At 44.4% G+C, this 22,898-nt stretch overlaps 1 protein-coding gene across 7 annotated transcripts in view; it reads right to left on the bottom strand.

Annotated features, from left to right (window-relative positions):
• The window catches only part of PPARD (peroxisome proliferator activated receptor delta), an 86,008-nt gene that overhangs the window by 33,823 nt on the left and 29,287 nt on the right, over nt 1–22,898 (bottom strand). For 3 of the 7 annotated variants that reach the window (XM_054698741.1, XM_054698738.1, XM_037519571.2), the window contains one exon: nt 5,691–5,778. The exons of 2 other annotated variants lie outside the window; for them this stretch is intronic. The gene's annotated coding sequence lies outside the window, so the exon portion shown is untranslated. Of the gene's footprint in view, nt 1–5,690; nt 5,779–13,395; nt 13,535–22,898 lie in introns of all 7 variants that reach the window. 2 more of the 7 variants (XM_054698739.1, XM_054698740.1) reach the window with 1 other exon arrangement.

Raw genomic sequence — 22,898 nt, 5'->3', positions numbered from 1 at the left:
TCTATCTACCAAGCTGCTGATCAAGATGAGTGCCAGATGAGCCACTGGCTGGAAAGTCATCTGTTCAGCCAGCAACTTTCACGGAGCATCCGCCACACGTCAGTCCCTGAGCAGGGTCCCAGAAACACTGGGGCTGATGGATGAGACACAGCAGCTGGACTGTGAAGTTCACCTCCCAGGGAACCCTACAACCCTGGCCTTTTCTCACATCCTACCTCGTGATATTGCTTGACTATCATTTCTTTTTTTTTTTTTTTTTAAATTTTTTATTTTATTTATTTATTTATACAAGCACTGGGTATAGTCAGAAGCGCGGGTGGGTGAGAGAATTCACCAGAGCCAGAGTGGGGAGCAGAGCAGGCAGAAGGACCGAAGCACACTGCTGAGGGGAGCAGCGGGCGGCAGGAGAGGTCTGCGCGCCATCTGGGACTCTCCCTCAGGTGGCCGGGGAGCAGCCGGGGATCAAACCGGCGCTGCAGAGGCTGCGGGCAGCTTCACAGCCCAGCGCTCAACCGCTGCACCACCAGGGGAGGCCCTTGACTATCATTTTTAAGCAAAAGCTCCTTCCCTGCATTTTTTGGAAGAAATTTATGTTTTACAGAGTCCCAAAGCCTGAAAAAAGTATTAGCCTCTGTTAAGAATTAAACCTAGCAAGCAACCTTGACATGTTGCTGGTCAGAAGGAAAACACTGCCTTCAAGTCCCAAGCAAGAGCAAGAAACTACCAGCAGCTTTAAAGGTTAAATCTGACATCTCCAGGAACCAGAGCAGGCACTTAGGAAAGAAGTGGTTACAATCTAATCTAGTTTTGCTTACTGCGCTCTCCAAGTTATAATAAGAGTGTGCTCATGGGCTTATCTGCTACTAATGGTGAGTCATTCTTGCAAATATGTAGTAATATGTTTATATACATAGTATATACAAATCCTACAAATGGTATCTGAGAAATAAGCTTGGAAGCAAACCAACCACTTAAATTGGCAATTTTGACCAGTGATTCTGTTTAGTGCTGTTAAGAAAGCTAAGTTAGATTATTCAAAGATTGCTCAATAATGTTCACTGGCATTTTCTAGCATTTGATTATTTGCTACAGGAAAAATACAAAGAGGAGATGAAAACATGGTGGAATTCTAAAACACAAAAATCAGAAGGTGATCTAAAGTCTGAGTTAGTAAAGCAGTATTACTTAGTAAATATAATGGCAAAATCAAAATTGGGATATTTTTATCATTAAAAAGGAAAATGAACTTAAAGTCACATGTGTCTTGCGTCCAATTTTAAGATATTTTTGGATGCATGCTTAACAATTTGACCAATTAACAATGCAAAGTGAAAGAAAAATTTCTACATCTGAGAGATTTGTCACCAAGCAAAGAGCAAGATTATCAGAGAGGGCAATTAATTCTTTGTATATTTTAAAATTTCATTTCAGACCCACACAAATACAACCAGTTGATTCTTAACCAAAGTGAACAGCAATATTAACAGCGAGAACTCAACAAATGGTGATGAAATTACCACAACTCAAATGCAAAAGAGAGCCCTAACTTATGCGCCACACCTTACATAAAAATTAACTAAAAATGGATCATAAATCCAACTTTAAAATAAAAAACTATAAACTTTCAGAAGAAAATCTTTGTGACCTTGGGTTAGGCAGAGTTCTCAGATATCAAAATACAATTCATTAAAACAAACAAACAGGGCCTCCCCTGGTGGCGCAGGCGGTTGAGCACTGCGCTGTGAGGCTGTCCGCAGCCTCAGTAGTGCAGGTTCGATCCCGGCCGGCCAGCAAGGGTCCCATATGGAGAAGCAGGTCCCATATGTCTTGCCTTGCTGCTCCCCTCAGCAGCGTATTTCGGTACATCTGTCTGTTCTGTTCCCCGCTCTGTCTCTGGTGAATCCTCTTACCCTCCTGTGCATCCCACGCATCTGACCTGTACCCAGTTCTTATATAAATAAATAAATCTTAAAAAAACAAACAAACAATAAACTGAACTTCATTAATGAAGGACTTCTGCTCTTTCAAAGACTGCATTAAGAAAATGAAAAGAGCTCACCAAGATGGTGCCAAAGTAGCAGAGGTGCCAAAGTAACAAAAGAAACCCTTGTTCCTCCCAAAGCAAAAACTTTGAAGGCCAAGAAAACAGGGCTGAAAGGAGTCCACAGACTCTAAAAAAAGAAGATGCACCAACCTTCCCCAAGTCCAAGACAATGCAGTTCCCAAGGCAACCCAAATTTCTCAGAAGAGAGACCCCAAGAGAAATAAGCCTGACTACTATGACATCAAATTCCCCCTGACCATCGACTCAGCCATGATGAAGTCAAAAGGCAGTGACATTCATTGCGGAGGTCAAGGCCAACAAGCACCAGATTAATGTTTGTGTAGAAGTTTGACATTTATGTAGTAACGTCAACATCCTGATCAGCCTTGATGGAGAGAAGGCGACATTTGTTTGGGTGCTGACTTATGATTCTTTGGATGTTGCCAACAAAACTGGGATCATGTAAAGTGAGTCTAGCTGGCTAATGCTAAATATAATTTTTTTCACTACTGAAAAAAAAAAAATGAAAAGACAAGCCCCCAAAAGAATATTTGGAAATCACACATTTGACAAAGAATTTGTATCCAAAATACATAAAGAATTCCTAAAACTCAGCAGTAAGAAAACAAACAGTCCAATTAAGAAATGGGTAAAAGATGTGAACAGATACATCAACCTGTAGAGGATATAAAGATGACAAATAGGCACATGAAAAAGATGATCAACATCCTCAGTCATCAGGAAAAAGCAAATTAAAACCACAAGGCGATACCACTACATATCTATTATACTGGCCACAACAAAACAAACAGCACCAAGTGCTGACAGGGCTATGGAGAAACTGGAACTCATATACAATACTGGTAGGGATACAAAATGGCACAGCCAGTTTGGAAAACAGTTTGGTAGTTAAAACATATTCTTACCATATCCAGCAATCCCAAGCCTATGTATTTACCAAGTAAAATGAAAACCTATGTTCAAACCTGCATATGTTTACTCAGAATTGCCAAAACTGAGCCTGACTTAAATGTCTCCCAACTGAAGAATGAATAAACATATCCTTACCATGGAATACTATTAAACAATAAAAAGGAACAAACTATTGCCACACACAACAAATACATTTCAACACATTATGCTAAGTGAAAGATTCAAAGTGCTATAATCTTTAGGATTCCACTTACATAAAGTTCTAAAGAAGGCAAAGTTACAGGAATAGAGAAGAGATCAGAAAGTAATGACTTGGGGAGATCTGACTAAAAGTAGGAGCACAAGGGAATAACACTTTTAAAGGGTGATAACACAATTCTGTATTTGGATTATGGTGATGGTTAATGACTGAATTTACCAAAACACATAGAACTATACTCCAAACAGGATACACTTTAGTAGCTGGAAATTTAAAAACAAACTTTTAAAATTTTACTTTAAAAATCATTTTTAGGGCCTCCCTGGTGGCACAAGGGGTTAAATCTCGGCACTCTGAAGCAATCCACAGTCACTGCAGCACCAAGAGTTCGATTCCCCCACAGGGAGCTGACCCACATGGCGTAGCAGGCCTCTCCTGACTCGCCAGCTGCTCCCCTCAGCAGTGTATTTCGTCAGTCTGCCTGTTCTGCTCCCTACTCTGTCTCTGGAGAACCCTCTCACCAACCCCCTCCCTGGCACCTCTGGCCTATACCCCAGTTCTTATATATCATAAATAAATCTTTAAAAAATCATTTTAAAATATTAAATATTTGTGGTATTATCCCTAAATCACTAAATGGTTTTTATTTAGCATTCATTTTGTGTTAGTGTTTGCTTCCTTTAACAGTTTCCATTCCTATTTCTACTTCCAGTCTATGCTCTTACTAGTGCCTTTTTTTTTTGTAGAAAAATCTCTGAAATTTTTGTCAAAAGATATTTACCAGAATAATGCACACTTTATTATGGTCTTTCATTCTTAAATAAGACGCTAGGAAAGATAAGGAAAAACTTAAAATTTTGCAACGTTCCGGGAAATTCTATTCCTTATTCCTGAAGCCTGAAAGTTAGTTAACTGTCAGGAATTTGAAAGCACCAGTCTTGGCACTTCCCAGGAAGTCTATGCTGTGACCCCAAGGCAATCTTCTCTATATCCAGTCAGAGCCTCATTCAATTAAAAAATCATTTATGGGTCTGATTTGGTTACTGACAATGTGCAATAGCACTGACCCAGCTTCTACAGGGGAAATGCCAAGAGAACAAGAGAGAACGCTGCCCTTGAGGAAAGCCAAGTATACAACAGCTGTGTGATGGAGGCCACACAGAGACACAGAGGAAGAAATCAACTTAGGAGAGGCGAGGTTGATTTTGGAGCAGGTATTATGGCCCTTCTTTCAAAAGGTTGGGAACGGCACTGCCAGGGAAGATCAAGGTGAGCCCGGCAAGGTGACCGAGAACGCAGAGCCTGTCTAGGAATGGCAAGCTGTCTGTTTGGAGGGGCGCCCAGTTCTCTGAAGGACAGATAAAGGGCTAAGACATGGCTGGTCTTGTCTCCCTAGTTACTGAGGTTGGACTTAATTCTGCGGCAAAGGAGTGGGCAGAATCAGAGAGAGGCTTTGGTTCCAATGCCTGTAAAAACACAGAGAGGCAGAGACCCAGGAGGGGGCTTCTGAAACAACAGTGAAGTATGAGGGTCTAAGACCTCATCCTTTCACAGTTCCGCACTATTCACCCTCAACTTTCTAGAACATCAGATGTTCTCTGCTTCTGGGTCTTGGCACAGACAATTCCTTCTACCTGGGTCACGTGATCTCCCTAACCTAAGAGTTCCTCATCCTTCAAATCCCTGTTTATGTATCATTTCCTCAGATAAGCCTCCTGCAACATGCTCCTAAAGTCCCTGCACATCCCCAAGCATGTCCCTTTCCATACTTCCTTGCTGTTGAATTTTACTTATTTATTCTGGGGATGCACTATATATTTGTTTGTCTGCTTGTTTTAATAACAGGGGTGTAACATACCCAGGTTATAGTGCAGTCTGCATTAATCTTACGCAGTCCCATGCAGCTTTACATTTATATACTACTACACAATTATCACCCAGCTCAAGAGAGCAAACATTTCAGGGCTCCAGGATGATTTCCATGCCCCTTCCCATTCAATATCCCCAACAGAAGGCCATGACTATTCCTACCTCTATCACCATTAATTATTTTTGCCTAATGTGCATTCGGTGTCTCCTGCCTAGAGTTTGAGAGCTCAAGAACACCTGCTGCTATCTGGACCCCAAAAGTATTCAGGATGAGCAGCCATTTATTTAAACACCTACTTACTGAATGATGAGACCAAGCTGGTGGTGGAAGGAAGGGGGTCCGGCGGCTCCAAACCTCTGTTTTGTGTTCCATCTTTGTGCCCCTACCCCCCTGACATGCCCTCTTTACTTCATTCATCTCACTCCTGGTCCCCACTCCCTGCTTTTAAAAAACCGGCTCAAGCTCCAACCCCTTTCAGGATGCTCTCCCCTTCTGGCCCCTGGGGTATGTCACCCCACTCACTCCGAGTGTTCTTTCTAGGGAGATATGTGTGCACCTTTAGAGCCTGCTCCCCAAACAATCTGCATCTCTCAAAGGAGAGGTCCTGTTTCACTCTTCATTAAATGAACACCAACCTCTCTCACCTCCTTACTGTTCAGAGTATCCTGAGCTGCAAAAATTTCTTCTGATCTGTCCTCCTTCCAGGGCTATGAGGGTCACACCTGAAAAGTGCTGTGAAGAAAAACCACAGTTCACCTGATAAATAGAAGGCATTTTAACATCTTAGTTACATGAATATTTGCTGGAAAATTTACTAAACTACATACATCATAAGTACAACAAAAAAGTTTAAAAAAAGGAATGCAATGGATCTATAAGTGCTGATGTGGAAAGATTCCCAAGATACACTTAAATGAAATGAGCAAGATGTCTCCCACTGGTCAAATCTGGGAAAAATGAACATCAAAATTAATAACAACAACAACATAACTCAAAAACTAAAATAAGAATGTATAGCTAATACTGATATAAATAAATGAATAAACAAATAAGAAAAAAAAAGAGCAAGGTGTCAAAACAATTTAGTGTGCTCCATTGCCGCATGGGACCGAGAAGGAAGAGGAAAACTACATATAAGTAAGTGCATGGGAAACCTGATCCTCCTCACTTCACCCCTGGGGTGAGTCCAGTCAGTCCCTTTTGCCACTTAACTTTCTAATACATAACTACCTACACATTATATTAGTAAATATTTTAACATAAAAATAAACTAAAATAAGGGGCTGTCCTACCCAACTGCCAGAGTTCATCCAGAGGGTAAACTCAGGGCAGTGTGTAGATCCCTGGGTTCAGTCCCTCCGAAACCATGCCGACACTGTAATAGGTCTAAAGGTAGACACATTCTGCACAAGTGGCGGGAGGGCTGGTGCAGGAGGAAAACAGCATGTGAGCTCACCCAGAGCACTCCCTGGGGCCTCCTAAGGAGCAACAACTGATGCAATTCCACCTTTTGCTTTGTGGCCAAGAGCTGGGAGCTGAGAGCCTAGGGCTAAGAAAGAACTAAGAGGTCTGAGATAATACCCACACAGCAGTGGCTTGGCTTCCCTACCTCCTACCAAATATGCAAACCCAAGGGTGGGAGAAGCAACCCAAGAGGAAAAGCAGTAGGGACTAGAGGCTCCAGGGGGCTGCCAGATTTTCCAGCTCTAAGAGCAAAAGGCACAGGGCCTTAAACAATCTGGGGTAGGGGGCTGGGGGAGGAGACTGCAGCAAACTTTCTGCAAGGGCCTGTTTCCATCTCTCTCATTTATAGGGCTGCCCATTCTGAAACCTCGTCCTTACCCTTGGTTGATCCTCAAGGTCAACCAAAAACTCTAGCTGCCAGGTTAACAGTGAGGTGGATTCCACTGTGACCTTCCTGGTTTATGTTTGGGTGGAGTTGGCTGGGGTAGAATCCTTGAAAACTCCTAGAATCTTCAAATCCTTGAAGCTATCCCCTCATCCCCCAACATCCTCCAAGATCCAAAAAGACCAAGAACCAGAAGAATCAAGTACTGTTTGCCCAAGTCCTAGGGATCTCCCTGATTCATTCTCATCATTCCTCACCGAATGACTGCAACGATCTCTGCTAGGGCTTGCTGCTTCCATTCTTTGCCCCTTTCTAAGTGTGTAGGCAGAGTGGTCTTTCTAAATCATATATCTGATTATATTTACTTTGCTACTTGGAATTCCTCATCAACACCCTGCTACCGTAAAACAAAAACCCAAGCCCCGGTGTTGATCCAAGCTGTGCCTCTCTCCTCCACACATTGCCCCAGGTCTTAGCCATGCCCTTCCTGCTAGCCTTCTTCACTGGCCCGGTCATCTAGTCCTTGAGGAAGCCCCTCCTTTAGGAGGCAAGCCTCCCCCGACAGGTGTGGGTCTGGTGGGTTGCTTGTGCTTCATCCTTCAGGTTTCTCAGTCATAAAATAGGGCCTATAACCACTCCCCTCACCACTTTCCCCCAGGCTGGTGAGAGAACATGACATAACGAATGCCAAGGGCCTCGAAAACTATTAAATACAAAACAAATATGATAAGAAACACCAACAAAAAGCTGCTTTCTCCTCTCACTGGAAAAGATTCTCTCAAGGGTTCCTGAGGAGTCCCTTTAGCCCCCAATCTAAAAAAGCCCTCTTGCAAATGGTCCTGACTCCATCATAGTTACTCAACCAACACTGCAGTGATGGCACTGACAATCACAACCTTACAGCCCTCTCCTCTGGGAGTTCCACACGCTTCTGCCTATTCTTCCGTTACCCACCCTTGCAATGATGACCCTCTCTCACACACCTCCTCCCCAGTTTTGTCCTTGACCAGTTTCCCTGCACACTGCACACTCACTGGTGCTATCACACCCTGCGAATGCATTCTACATTTCGTCCTGAGCTTCTCTCCTACTGACAGTCTAAACACCACACGGAGGGCCTCCCCTGTGGCGCAGAGGTTGAGCGCTGGGTTGCGAAGCTGCCCGCGGCCTCTGCGGCGCCGGTTCGATCCCTGGCTGCTCCCCGGCCACCAGAGGAGGGTCCCACATGGCGCGCAGACCTCTCCTGCCGCCCGCTGCTCCCCTCAGCAGTGTACTTCGGTCCTTCTGCCTGCTCTGCTCCCCGCTCTGGCTCTGGTGAATTCTCTCACCCTCCCGCGCTTCTGACTGTACCCAGTGCATGTATAAACAAACAAACAAACAAACAAATAAAATAAAAAATAAACACCACACGGAGACCTCACAATGATTTCATGCATATGAAGTGCCAGGGTTCAGGCATCCCTGACCTCTGTGCCCAGCAGAGAGCCTGGTGGGCAACAAGTGCCCGGTTTACAACTGTTGAACCAATCACCATGTACCTGCTTTCTCTCTCTCCACCTCGACATGCTACCCAGGCTGAAACACCATCACCAGGTCCTCCCGCATAGACTTTTCGACCATCTATTGTCCCCATTCCCTGACTTTGCTGCTGTCCTGGCACAGGCCCTGCCCACCCTTCAGTTGGATCTGCCTCTAGACATCCTCTTGCTCAAGATTCACCCTTCCTACTCCTGCTGGTGACATTCCAAAGCCCAGACAAGATCTATTACACTGCTGCCCACAAATCTCCCGCAGGATAAAATCCAACTCTTTATGTGGCATCCAAAGCCTCCCATTCTCTGGATCCAACCTGTAGGTCTAACCACACTGTGTAAGAGCAGCAATAACAACAACTCACAGGTATCAAGTACTTCCCACATGCCTCTTAATCCCCATATTCGCCAGGATCACAAGTTGACCTAAGGAAATTGAGGCCAAGAGGGTTAAGTAATTTGACCAGGGTCACAGTCCAAGCTCATAATGAGTACATTGGGTCAGAAGTGTTAGGGAGAAAGGATGTCCTGAACAAACTCCACAAATAGGTTTTATGGACTCCACCCCCCCCACTCCAGACCAAAGAGATCCAAGACACCAAAGAACTACAAATCCTATAATGTCATCATCATCAAAAGGAGGATTGCTGGGAACTGAGGGTGGAAATAAGCAGCCAGGGGTGGGGCATAACCAGACATGTGGGCCTTGGGGGTCTCTTGGTTTTTGGCTGGCTCTCGGAGTGCTACTGGGGCTCCAGCTCAGCGGAACTGGTAGTGTTAGGGAGAAAGGACGTCCTGAGCAAACACCATACAGGCTTTGTGGACTCCACCCCCACTCCATCAAGACACTGGGAACTACAAATTCCATGATCCCCAAAGGAGGGCTGTGGGGAACTGAGGGTGGAGGTAAGCAAATATGTTCTGTTTGAGTATTTAACCAGCCATGTGGCTGGGGGTCTCTCTGTTGGGCACGAGCTGCGCTCAGTTTTTCGCCAGCTTGGCGGGTCATTGGGATTCCAGGTCAGCTGAATGGGTAGGACGCATTTACGAACTTATCTCCCTTTTTTTCTCCCTGAGTTATTCATTTCCCCATTTCCCCTTCCCTTGTAAATAAACCTTTTATCAACCTTTTGTGTGTGTCTGCAGTTTAGCATTAATAAGTCCCCTTTAAGTGCGTGGGTGAGGACCCAGAGTCAGGCAACCTGTTTTATATCGGGGTTGCTCTTTAACAGTAGGACGCATTCACCAATTTATCTCCCTCTTTCTCCTTGAGTCATTTTTTCATTTCCCCTTGTTTTGTAAATAAACCTTTGTGTGTGCCAGCAGTTAAGTATTATTATAAGTCCCTTTTAAGTGCGCAGAGGTGAGGACCCACAGTCAGGCAACCCGTTTCATATCAGGGTTGCCCTGTACCAGAACTAGCGATCTTTTAACCATATAGTCTTCCCTCAAAGATTAAATCCTTGGGACCTCCCTGGTGGCACAAGGGGTTAAGCGCAGCACAGCACTGTAAAGCAGTCCACAGCCTCTGCAGCACAAGTTTGATCCCTGTCAGGCCAGGGAGCAACCCACATGGTGCAGCAGACCTCTCCCATCTCGCCGGCTGCTCCCTTCAGCAGTGTATTTCAGTCAGTCTGCCTGTTCACTCTGTCTCTGGTGAATCCTCTCACCCCCTGCACCTCTGGCTTGCACCCCAGTTCTTGTATGCATAAATAAATAAATCTTTTTAAAAAAAGATTAAATTCTTACGGGCTGAGGTGAGGTATGACTTTCTGATTTCCCTTTGGGACTTGGATAAGGGTGGAGGAAGAACGAGAGCAATAGGTATTCCTGAGATCAAATCAAAGATAATGTGATCACATAAATTACTTCTAAAATTTCCTGAGTTCCAAGATAAGGTATCTAAGTTTAAAGACAGACATTTTATAAAAAGTAGAAGTTTTATATATCTATTTTTAACCTATGATTTACTATAGCCTTCTGAGAGTCCTGATTAATCGATGTGAATAAGCATTTATACCCATTTTATGGGAAATGGAGGATTTTATTACTATAAAGGTTCATTTTATGACAAGCTGCCAGAGACAGCACAGCAGAGCAGATGCCAGGTGCCTGGTCAGGATTGCCCCTCCCAATGACCACCCCGTTCCTGGAGCAATGTCTCCTGGCAGTGTCAGGGCATGTTCAGGAACAGGATGCACTTCTGCCACCTAATTGCCTACGGGTCTGGGACTTGGCTCTTCAAATATATGGCTCCCATCCCAGAGGTTCCCACTAAGCTGCCAACTATTCCCACTTCCTCAAGCTCTAGGAACTGTTGCTGGGATCAGAATGGAGGGGCAAAAGCAACCTCAACAACAGCTATGATGATAATATAAGAGAGAGAACAGAAGAGAGGACACAGAGGAACTACATAGCAGAGAAGAATGTGAGTGTAATATAATGGAGGCTGCTCTGATGGCCTTCGAGCAGGTGTGGGGGGATTCCTCGTGGCTCCTCCCCCCTTCATCTATCATCTTCACTCTGTACTATACCTGTTTACTTTTCTGTCTCCCTCTAGAATAGGGACTCCCTGACTGATCCTATAGTTAGCAGATAATAGGTGTTAGATTAACACTGAACGAATGATGGCAGACCTTGCAAGTTTTTTCCCAATGTCTACTCTCCCCTTCTCCTTTAGTAACAAAATCCTAATTTTATTTCAGAGGGCAATGCATCTGGTTAAAAGACTTGTTAGTCTCCCTTGCAGTTATGGGAGGCCAACAAGGAGAAATGGAAGATATTGGGTGGGACTTGCAGGAAAGCTCATTAAGGGGCAGACAGACAGCTAGCACATATCCTTTTGGTCTTACATCCCTTCTTTCTAGAAACCTGAAGTGATGGCTGGCTCCCCAGCAACCATCTTAGACCATGAGGCAACCCTGGGGTTGGAAGCTATGCACCAAGGATGGCAGGGCAGCAAGACCAGCTCTAGACTGTGCCTCCAGGTTTCTTTTAAAACACACAACAGAGGATACATCTACTATGAGAAGAAGACCATTCTCAGCAACCAGACCGTCAACATTCCAGAGAATGTTGACATCTCCCTGAAGGGACAAACTGTTAGTATAAAGGACTCCGGAGGCATCCTGTGGAGGGACTTCAATCACATCAATGTTGAACCTGGTCTTCTTGGAACGAAAAAGAAGAGGTTGGGGCCTCCCTGGTGGCACAAGGGGTTAAGCATCGCACTATGAAGCGAACTGTAGCCTCTGCAGCACGAGTTCGATCCCTGGCCGCCAGGGAGCAACACACGTGGCGAGGCAGACCTCTCCTGTCTCGCCCACTGCTCCCCTCAGCAGTGTATTTCAGTCAGGCAGCCTGTTCTGTTTCCCAATCTGTCTCTGGTGAATCCTCTCACCCTCCTGTATCTCTGGCCTGTACCCTAGCTCTTGTACGCATAAATAAATAAATCTTTAAAAAAAAAAAAGAAAAAAAAGAGGTTCTGGGTAGACAAATTGTGAAGAAATAGAAAGAAATGGGTTACTGTTCACACTATCTGGAGTCATATACAGAACACAGAGGGTGTTGCACTAGCTTCCCTGACAAGACAAACGTGTATCAGCTACTTTGATTTAGCAAGCCGTAACAGTTAAAAACAAGGATATCAGAAAGTTTGGGGATGGCATCTATGTTTCTGAAAAAGGAACAGTTCAGCAGGCTGGCAAGTAAGAGCTACATTGCCCAGCTACAGAAACAGCAAGATACTGGATGATTCCTCAGACCCATTTAGATATAAGGTGCAATAAAAGTCATAATTAATAACAAGGTCTATTTCTATTGCTTTAAGCCACACTATTTCTAGTCTCCAGTTGTTAGCTGCCAAATACAATTCCTACTGATTTATTAATAAATCAGTTAAACTCTGTTCTTAGATTACTTATCACTGACTTGCAGTTCAAAGGCCAATCACCACCTTTAACCTCTGATCCTTGTTATATAATGATCACCTGCCATTAATTGGGGACATCAGGAAGATGGAGGGATGGAAGTGATACACAGAAGAGGCACTACAAGGCAGAGGAGAGGATAAAAAAGAATGTGAAGAATGAAAGGAGGCAGGAGAGAGAGAAGGAAAATGAGGGACAGAGTAGAGAGGGCCTGTGTGTGCATGTTGGGGGAGAGGTTTAGGATAGGAATGAGGGCAAAGGCAACAGAGCAAAAAAAAAAAAAAAAAAAGAAAGAAAGAAAAAGAAGATAAGGGCCTCCCTGGTGGCGCAGTGGTTGAGCGCTGGGTTGCGAGGCTGCCCGCAGCCTCTGTAGCGCCGGTTTGATCCCCAGCTGCTCCCCGGCCACCGGAGGAGGGTCCCACATGGCGCGCAGACCCCTCCTGCCGCCCGCTGCTCCCCTCAGCAGTGTACTTCTTCCGTCTGCCTGCTCTGCTCTACCCTCTGGCTCTGGTGAATTCTCTCGCCCTCCCGCACTTCTGACTGTACCCAGTGCTTGTATAAAAAAAAAAAATAATAAATCTTAAAAAAAAAAAAAAAAGAAAAAGAAGATAAGGGGTAGGACAAAAACCTCATAGTGATTGAGTACAGGAGCGAAGAGAAAGGAAATGGGCTCAAGGTGTGCTGGGACAGCAGGTACCATTTAGAGAGCACTGTGGACTAGGTGTCACGCAGGCATTCTGCATGCATTCTCTGTCATCTTCCTTAAGTATTACCATGCTCATTTATATAAATGAGAGACCATGGCTCTGAGCTATTAAGTAACTAGTAGAGGCAGAGGCTTTTCTTGAAATATCCTAAAGGGGAAGAATGTCAACCTTCTCTCTCTCCCTCTATTCTGCCTATAATGTGGATGTGATAGCTGGATCCACGACAACCATTTTGGGCCATAAGAACAATGGTTACACCCGAACTGGAAGGAGTTTGGGCCCTTTATGACCTATGGACCCTCCACAACTACCTGAGACCACAGATTCCCTACCTCATTTGGAGTTCCCGTCCATAAATTCATCCATAACTGCTTCAGATCTCAATTTGCTCCATTTCCTTTTAATCCTCAATAACAGATTCAAGGTTCACTCCCACAGATCCTGATTTGCATCACTTTGAGATGTACTCTTCTAGAAAAATGGAAAGTCATACTAGAAAAGACAAATGATCTGAGAGTCCTTAGGAAAAACCACGTTGCCTCAAAAGTAGCAATTGCTGGGGCCTCCCCGGTGGCGCGAGGGGTTAAGATGCAACCTATGAAGCTATCCACAGCCTCTGCAGTACGAGTTTGATCCCCAGGCAAGGAGCTAACCACATGGTGCAGCAGACTTCTCCTGTCTTGCCTGCTGCTCCCCTCAGCAGTTTGCTTCGGTCAGTCTGCCTGTTCTGTTCCCCACTCTGTCTCTGGTGAATCCTCTCACATCCTCGCACCTCTGGCCTGCACCCTAGCTCTTGTATGCATAAATCAATCAATCTTTAAAGGAAAAAAAAGCAGCAATTGCTGCTAATCTGCCCCAGGAGACCTTGGAGATCAACAAATGACTCTGTAAAGTTAACCTATCACTACATCAAGAAAAGGAAGAAATGAGAAGTTCATAAAGACACATTCCTTAGAAACATAAAAGGTAATTCCTAGTAATCTCGGACAAGGGTGTGACAGTGCCAGTAAATCATCCAAGAGATGGATTACCAAAATAAGCTGATGGGCCAAATCTCAGAAAAAAAATAGCTCCTTTTGAGCAAAACCACCAGGCTGTCAAAGGGGCATATTTGCACATAGCATCACACACAATCACTATCTCACACTGTTGGCTGCAGCTTCCTGGGTCCTAGGAATTCTCTCCAATTAGACTATAAGCTGTCCTTTCTGCAGAGAGGGACTGTGTCATCATTACTATTTTGGTATCTTCAGCAACAGAACCCAGCACAGCAGTGAACACACAGGTGTTCCATTCATAACTACAGACGGAGAGTCGTCGAGAAGGAATCATGCATGTTGACCTAAGCTGTCCGCCAACCCCAAGTTCTATGCCTACCTTTGAGTTGAAGCTGATTCCTGAAATCCCAGCCAAGGGGGCTGAGAGTCAGTGCTGTCTTTGTTCACTACTCCCACCAGACTACTGTCTGATGGACACTCTCTGGAGATTTTCTTTACTTTTTTTTTTTTTAAAAAAGATTTAATTACTTATGCATACGAGAACTGGGGTATAGGCCAGAAGTGCAGGGGAGTGAGAGGATTCACCAGAGACAGAGTGGGGAGCAGAACAGGTGAACTGACTGAAATACACCGCTGAGGGGAGCAGTGGGCAGGTCAGGAGAGGTCTGCTGTGCCATGTGTGGGTCAGCTCCCTGGCCAGGGATCGAACTCATGCTGCAATAGCTTGATAGCACTGACTTAACCCCTGCGCCATCAGGGAGGCCCACTCTGGAGATTTTCAAAGGGCAAGTTCCCTTCCCTTCTGAGAATATCCCTGTGATGGTCCTAAGAGTCCAGAGAATTTAGGCAAAGCTAGGGAGGGATGGCACAGGCCCTGTTTAGCTCTGCTGGTTCTATCCAATCTGTTCTTTTTTCACGGTTGAAATCTCAATAGGGTAGAAACCTTAACTGGGCTGGAAGCAATGGGCAGTGTTGGGCATGGGTGACATTTAGCTCTAAACAAATGGGCATTGAGCTTTTATACCCTGGTCTCCTTGGAGGTCTCTGGCACACAAAATCATCTATTCGTAAGGCAACTGTGCCTTTCAGAAGTGCAGCCTTATTCTAAAATTAAAGGTTCTTGGGGCCCACTTGGGATTATAATTAGTTTGTATTCCTGTGCCTGGCACTCAGAGAAGCTGAGTTTAGGGTCGGAATGTGGGGCATGCATTCTTAAGACAGGAAACCACTTTAACTTGCGGGATTTAGTGGGTTTTTTTTTCTGGCTACTGGCTGGCTTTAAGTCTCTGGCACCCTCAGCTAGACTAAGAATTGCTACCTTGTGTCCCAGCTACACTGCCATCACCCTGGCACAAAATTTGCCAAAAAGCCAAACCTTCCCGCTCTCTCTCTGTGCATCTGTCTCTCATACCACTTCAAGCCCTTGCCTCTATTCAACATGTCTCAACCAAAAGGCAACACTCAGCAGCCACCATGTGACAGGCAGAATACCAGGAGGGTCAAGCAGCAAGAAAGTTAAGGAAGAACAAAGGCTACTCTGTTGAGAGGGATCAAGGCAGGCAGTCAGAGGAGACACACACTTTCTGGGGCGAGCAAGCAAGTGCAAAGGCACAGAAGCCCGGGGGTACAGCCTACTAAAGTCAGCTATCACACAGGGAGCTAACAGGGACGAGGTGTACTATGTGCCAGATGCTGCTCTTTTACAGATGAGAGAACTGGGGCACAGAGAAGATAAATAACTTGTCAAAACCACAGGTTACAAAAGGTTGAAGACAGTATCCAAACATCTGGACTCTGCTTTGAGCTCTTAAATGTTACAATGTGTAAATAGCTCAACTTGTTGAAATGTAAAACTTAAGAGTTCAGCTAATGCAAGAAAGGTAGATGGGAACTGGATCATGAAGGGCTTTGTACACAGTGCTAATGATTTAGACATGAACTTTCAGTAATATTGTGGACTGATTAATATGAATGAGTTCCCCCTTCCTGCTTATAGTCAGTCACCTACAAATACCAGACAAAACAAACAACATCCTTGGACATAAAGCCAAGCCTGAAAGAAAGTAAAATCTCCCATATGCCAGAAATTACAAGAAAAACTGAAACATGAACAGTACATGAAACCAAAACCCACATCAGAAGTGGCTTTGACGCCTGGCTGTGGTTGCAAGCTCCAGTATTAAAAAAAGAGGCTCAAAGTGCTGCCCAGTCAATACAGCAACAAGAAGCTGGCCATGTCTCCAAGGATCTGTGGAGGGGTAGGAGGTTACCCGTAAGAGACTAAATTGAGGAGCTAGTCCCAACCATGGATTTGAATCTGATTTCACAGTAATCAAGTGGTGAAGAGTGCCAAACTTAGAAATGAATACAAAAACTGAGCCAGGACCACTGAAACAAATATGGCCCCCAGAAGCAAAATGCTCCTAGGAATACAGACACATACTGGAGACGCTGAGAGCTCAGTTTGAGACCACTGCAATAAAGCGAACAGGGAAGTAAAGCAATCGCTGCAATTTTTTTGTTTCCCAGTGCATTTAAAAGTTATGTTTATACTATACTGTCTGCTAAGAGTGTAACAGCATTATGTGTTAAAAACAAAACCAAATACATGTTTTAATTTACAAATACTTTATTGCTAAACATACTAACCATCACCTGAGCCTTCAGTGAATTATAATCTTTTTGCTGGTAGAGGGAAGAAACAACTCAACAAAACACAGCTTCTGTGAGGCACAATAAAGCACAACACAACAAAGTATGCCTGTATTTTCACAATTTAGGACACAAGACTTGCTCATAAAATAAAGTCCCTTCTGAAGATGAACTCATAACCCAGTCACAAACCACACAGGAAAATAAACCACCATAAGGAACAAGCATCAGACACAAAAAGAGAAGCAACACCCCCCAAATCAGAAATAATTAAACAATCTGAGAGTACACAATGAGAAAATTTCTATGTTTGAAGAGATAAGCAGCACAGAAAGAATGGATATAAAGATTTGGATGCTAAAATCATCAAAATATATCTCAGGGATTTCAGAAGACCAGAATGGAGAAAATGGGAGAAAACCGAAGAGAGAGACGACTGAGAATTTTCTAGAATTTAAAAATTTTAAATGTAAGATGCTAACATTAGGGCAAAGTGAGTGAAAGGGTACAGAAATTCTCAAAATCAAATTATCTAAAAGTGCTCCAAAGTAAAAGGTTTTCTTTAAAGGGCTTCCCTGGTGGCACAAGGGGTTAAGTCTCAGCACTATGAAGCTATCCACAGCCTCTGCAGCACAAGTTTGACCTCCCCCGCCAGGAAGGTGACCCACATGGTGACGCAGACCTCTCCTGTCTTGCCTGCTGCTCCCCGCAGAAGTGTATTTCCAGTCAATCCACCTATTCTGCTCCCCACTCTCTCTCTGGTGAATCCTCTCACACATACACTCCCCATCACCTCTGGCCTACACCCTAGGTCTTGAATGGCTAAATAAATAAATTTTTTAAGTAAATAAAATATAAATAGAAACAGCTCACCAAATCCTGAGCAAGAAAATTTTTTAAAATCCACACTGTCAAAATATTCTAAACAAAAGTAGGTAGAAAACATTAGTTAAATGTAAGGGAACACAGATGTTCAAGTGTATTACTTTCATTTTTTTTTTTTCAGAGTAAAAATGTGGGAATAAGAAGGGAAAAATATAAGAGTAGGACTAGAAATAAGATGTTTAAGTGTCAAACTCATAAAGGGAATAAGAAAAACTCTAACAGACAGGAAAGGAGAAAAATAGGTAAAAAAAAAAGATGGATGGTAAGTAACTGAAACACAGTAATATATTCAGACTGAATTCCAAAAATATAAATAAAATCAACTTATTTAAGCAGATTTTCAGGTTTGATTTAAAATTTTAAATTTAGCCATATCCTGTTCATGAAAGAAACTCCTAAAACACAGACAGGAAGACAAAGATTGAAAACATGAGGCAAATAACCACAAACTGAGGAAGTGTACTAGTATTACTGGATTTAAGGCAAAAAGTAGGTGAGATATTAAGGAGGAAGAATCAACAAGACTTGGTGACTGATTAAGAGAGACCCAGGGGAGAGGAGAGACGGTGACCAAGGGAACTGAGGGGAAGGAAGGTGGGAAGAAGAGGTTGTCTGGCAAGAAATATAAAGGATTACTTTGGGGCATGCTGAGTTTCAGGAGATCTGGAGACCCCCAGGTTAAGATGTCCTATAAGGAGTTACAGATACAATCACAAGGTTGGTGGGTTATTCTGGAGTTTTCCATATGAACAACACTCAGTATTAAGAATGTACATAATTATTGTTTCTTTCTTAAGAAAAATATTCTGAAAAGCAACCAAGCCCTAAACCCTGGCACCAGGATTAACCACAACCTTGGCAATAAACCCATGCTTCCCACTGGCACTGGGCCCATCCAAGTTCTGCTGGAGTTGGGTGGCAAGAGAGGTGATGACAGTCTCCAAGAGAGACAGCGCCTCAGGCTTCTCCAGCCACTTGGGGTCATACAAGTAAAAAAGCTTTCTGGAAAGAGGAACCCTATTGTCTGTGCAGTCGCAGCAGAACAGACGCACTGAAAGTGGAAGTCAGGAACAAAGGGTCCCCATGGTTGGCTACCAGAGGGCTGACCACTCCCACTGCTGAATCCCATGGTTCAGTCACTGTAATCAAGTAGTATTTTGTTTGCATTTTTCATTGTATCTTTTTTATTGAGGTGACATTGGTTTACAATACTGTATGATTCCTGGTATAGGTTCACACCTTTTAAGATGTATGTTACCACACCACACCCACTACCTAAATACCCATAATCCTCCACAAGAGCCCACTGGGCCCCCTCCTCCCAAAGTCCACTTATAACTTTTTGACTTCCCCAAAACCTAACTACTAATGGCTAGCTGTTGACTAGAAGCCTTACCGATAACATAAACAGTCAACACTATTTTATAAATTATATGTATTACATACTGTATTCTTACAATAAGGTAAGCTAGAAAAAAGAAAATGTTATTAAGAAAATTATAAAGGGCCTCCCCGGTGGCACAGCGGTTGAGCGCTGGGCTGTGAAGATGCCCGCAGCCTCTGCAGAGCTGGTTCGATTCCCGGCTGCCAGTGAGGGTCCCACATGGCGCGACAGACCCCTCCTACTGCGTCCGCTGCTCCTCTCAGCAGTGTATTTCGTCAGTCTGCCTGTTCTGTTCCCCACTCTGGCTCTGGTGAATTCTCTCACCCTCCCGCGCTTCTGACTGTACCCAGTGCTTGTATAAATAAATGAATAAAATCTTAAAAAAAAAAAAAAAAGATACATTAAAAAAAAAAGAAAATTATAAAGAGAAAATGCATCAACAATACAATTATCTCTATAGACACTAAATTTACCAGTTGTTTCCAAGAAAATCTGTGTATAAGTGAACCCAGGAAGTTCAAACGTGTTGTTCAAGGGCCAACTGTACAAGAAAGGCTAGGACAAGCCTGAGAGACATCCGGAGAGCTCTGGGAAGGCAAGCTCTTCTGTGCAGTTCAGAGGAAGATTCATGAGTTCACGGAGGTGGCACCACAGGAAATGTTCTTTTTCCATGTCCATTTGTCAGAAAATTCTAGGGGTGTGACGATCTCTACAGCTGTGTGACCCAGGGGTTCAGAGTTTTAACTCATTTACCACTTTCCACAGAACTAGTCACTTCTAATACTATTTATTAAGTGACTACAAAGAGTCAGGCATGTGCTGAATATTTTATGAGCATTCTTTCATTTAATTCTCCCAATTACCCTATAAGGTGTGTATCACTGTTCTTCCCGTTTTATAGATAAGGAAACTAAAGCTCAGAGACACAAAAACATTCTCGAGGTCACTGGGTCACAGAGCCTGAATCTGAACCCAGGTCAAACTCCAGAGCCCACACTCTTAGCTGCTTTGTCACAGCACCTCACATATTCACCTGTTCTTTGTAGCAACAAGACCATGAACTTTGTAATCCATGGTCATGGCCCCCCGCCATGGCCAGCACCAAGTACAGTGGACAAATGAGGCAAGCTGTGGCAGGATGACAGAGGAAGAGACTGGATTTGCGTCAGAGCTTCTAGGCTTGTCTAAACTTGTGATATTTAATATACAGGCTGAATTAATCTCAATTATAAAGCTAATAGTGTCAGGCACAGTGCTAGGTACTAGATAATCTAATCTTCACAACAATCCAATCAGTCTCATTTTCTAGAGGAGGACTTGGGGGTCATAGGAGGCAATAATCTATCAAAAGTTCTTGGCTAATGAAACAGGATTCAACCCACACTCACCTCCAAGGCCACATTGTAGCTTTCATGCACAGTAGTGCACATCTCCTGACCTAGGAGTTGGGCGTGAGAGGAAGGCAGTGAAGCCTGCCTTTGAACTTGGGAGCTCAAATTGACTGTGTGGACTGCAAACACTTGTCTATTTCAGACCAAGGGACTGACAAAGCCAGGTCAAGAGACAAGGCCACTGAGCACAGGATTGAACACAGTATAGCACAGAAGACTCCGGCAAAGAGTCTTTTTCCAAATAAAGTCACATTTACAGGTTCCAGGGATTTGGGCATGGAAATATCTTTTGGGCAGTCACCATTCAACTCACTACAGGTAGCAAAATCAGAACAAATTCCAAGACAAATGACAAGAGAAGGGGGGGGGCAAGCTGTGGATGGCAGAGGAGAGGGGGGGTTCAAGTTGTCATAAGCTCCTGGGAAATGAGAGCATGGTGTATTATGGGCAGAAACGGAGATGTGGGAAGAGAGGAGACAAAGGCAAGTTCTGCAGTGAAACTGAGCACTCCACCAAGCAGATGGAAAATGTGGGCCTGGTTCGGCAGAAAAGGATTTGGGGAAAGAAATTTGGTATTTGTACCTGAAAGAAGAGAAAGAAGGTCGCAGCCACAGGAAGGCCAAGAACACTGAGGGAGAGGATAAGAAAAGCAGAGAAAGGGCAGAAGCCCCAAGATGCTCCCACTCAGGCAGGGCAAGGAGGAAGAGGAACCTGGACGTTAAAGACCCCGTCAGAGAGGAAGGGAAATGTAGGCAAAGAAGAGATGTTTTGCTTCTTAGAGGGCAGGGCCGATCTTCTGTAGATATTTCTGGAGTGTAATAAGGTACTAGGCACAGAAAAGGCACTTGGGAAGTGCTGAAGTAATAATAAAACAATGGACAATTATTCGAGAGACCAAACATGACCTCTGATATGCAAAGGCAGTAAGTGAAGGTTTCTGTAATGCTTGTGGTTTCCATAGTTACAAGAGGCAGCATCTTATGAGAGGGATGGGGGTAAGAGGGGGAAAGCTTGGGGCAAACGCACAAGGGAATTATGACATAAAAAACGTAAGATGAATGAAAGGACGAGCAGCCAGCTGTTGTTGAAGGTGAATTTCTAGGGCCTTAATTGAGCCAACACAAGGACACAGGAGTGCTCTCCTACACACTGGCACTACCCTGGCCATCCAGCTTGTCCTTCAAATCCTAAATGTATACTCCACATACTTACCTAAAAATAAGCAGATGCTACAACTCATCTTTTGAGAGAACTGTGAAGACCTGCCCCGCATCCCTGGCCATTTGGGGCTGCTCTGTCAAGGGTGGGCAGCAGGCTTTCCCAGACAGGAAATGTGTTGGGACTGTGCGGTGAGTGGGTGACTCAGACAGCATTTCCAGCCATGTAGGTGCCCACCACCTTCACAGGAGGCAGACTGGGCCAATTGCGTCAGATTTCCTGGAAGCATTTCTTCATTTCTATTTTTGAAGACACGCTGCTTACAGAGTGGCATTTCTCCTGATGACCTCAAAGAGCATTTCAGTCAGCAGCTGGAATCAACATCTTCTTACACACACTTGACCAACCCAACTCAACTCACTCCCCAACATGTCCATGACATGACAGGGGAAGTGGCCAGAAAATGCCACGCAAGCTGTCTTGGGGCAACAGGAAAGATGTGACACCATGGGGCCCCCTTGAGGACCCAGGTCAGTGCTCCCAAAGACAACAACTAGCACAATAGGCAGGATCCACAGAAAAAGGCATGAGAGCACTGATTCCCAAACTAACTGGTTCAAAGGTCAGATAGCATCACAGGGTTGCCTTCATTAAGAAGGAAGACTCAAGGGCACAGGGAGTCAGGCACTCTCATATATTGCAGATAAAATGGTACCTAAAATAGTGTCAGAGGAGGGGGACAGGTCACTGTCTGTGGGTTCCCACCCGTGTGCTGACAACTGCAGGACCACTTAGGCTCAGGGTGCAACAACAATGGAGTTTATAAATAAAGAGGAGACTGGGGAAAACAAAAGTGTCAAAGGCCACAACAAATGGCTGGCTATCTCACCCCGGACAGTGTCCACCATGTCCAGGAGTCCAAAACAAAGGCTGCTCAAGCAAGATGGCATAGTCCCTTCAATGAGGGCCTGGAGCAGTGGGATAGGATCCAAAACACAGGGGCAGTTGGAGGGGACCACAGGTAGGGTCACTGAGGTGACACCACAGCAGCCTGTAGCAACAGTGTGAAGGCCAGGCTGGACAGTACCAGGCACCAAACCACCCAGTGCTTACTCAACAGCACCAGGAAGCAGTGCTCGATGATCAGAAATGGTGAACAGCTCTCAAAAGTGGTGGTTAACAGAGTGATGGCCACTGGTCTGAACTGGTCAATAGTGAGTTCAGCACTAGTCACCAGGAGATGGTGTCAGAGACAACTGTGTTACAGTTCTTTGTGAGCTACTGGCATAAACCAATAGCCAACAGCTCTTTGCAACACTGACAGTGCTCCTTGCAGGTGATATCAGAGGGAGGACCAGAAGCAGATG

This window comes from Talpa occidentalis, unplaced genomic scaffold (assembly GCF_014898055.3).
Source record: "Talpa occidentalis isolate TD23 unplaced genomic scaffold, MPIMG_talOcc4v2.1 talOcc4.2, whole genome shotgun sequence".
NCBI lineage: Eukaryota > Metazoa > Chordata > Mammalia > Eulipotyphla > Talpidae > Talpa > Talpa occidentalis.
This window is presented reverse-complemented; position numbering and strand designations above follow the sequence as displayed.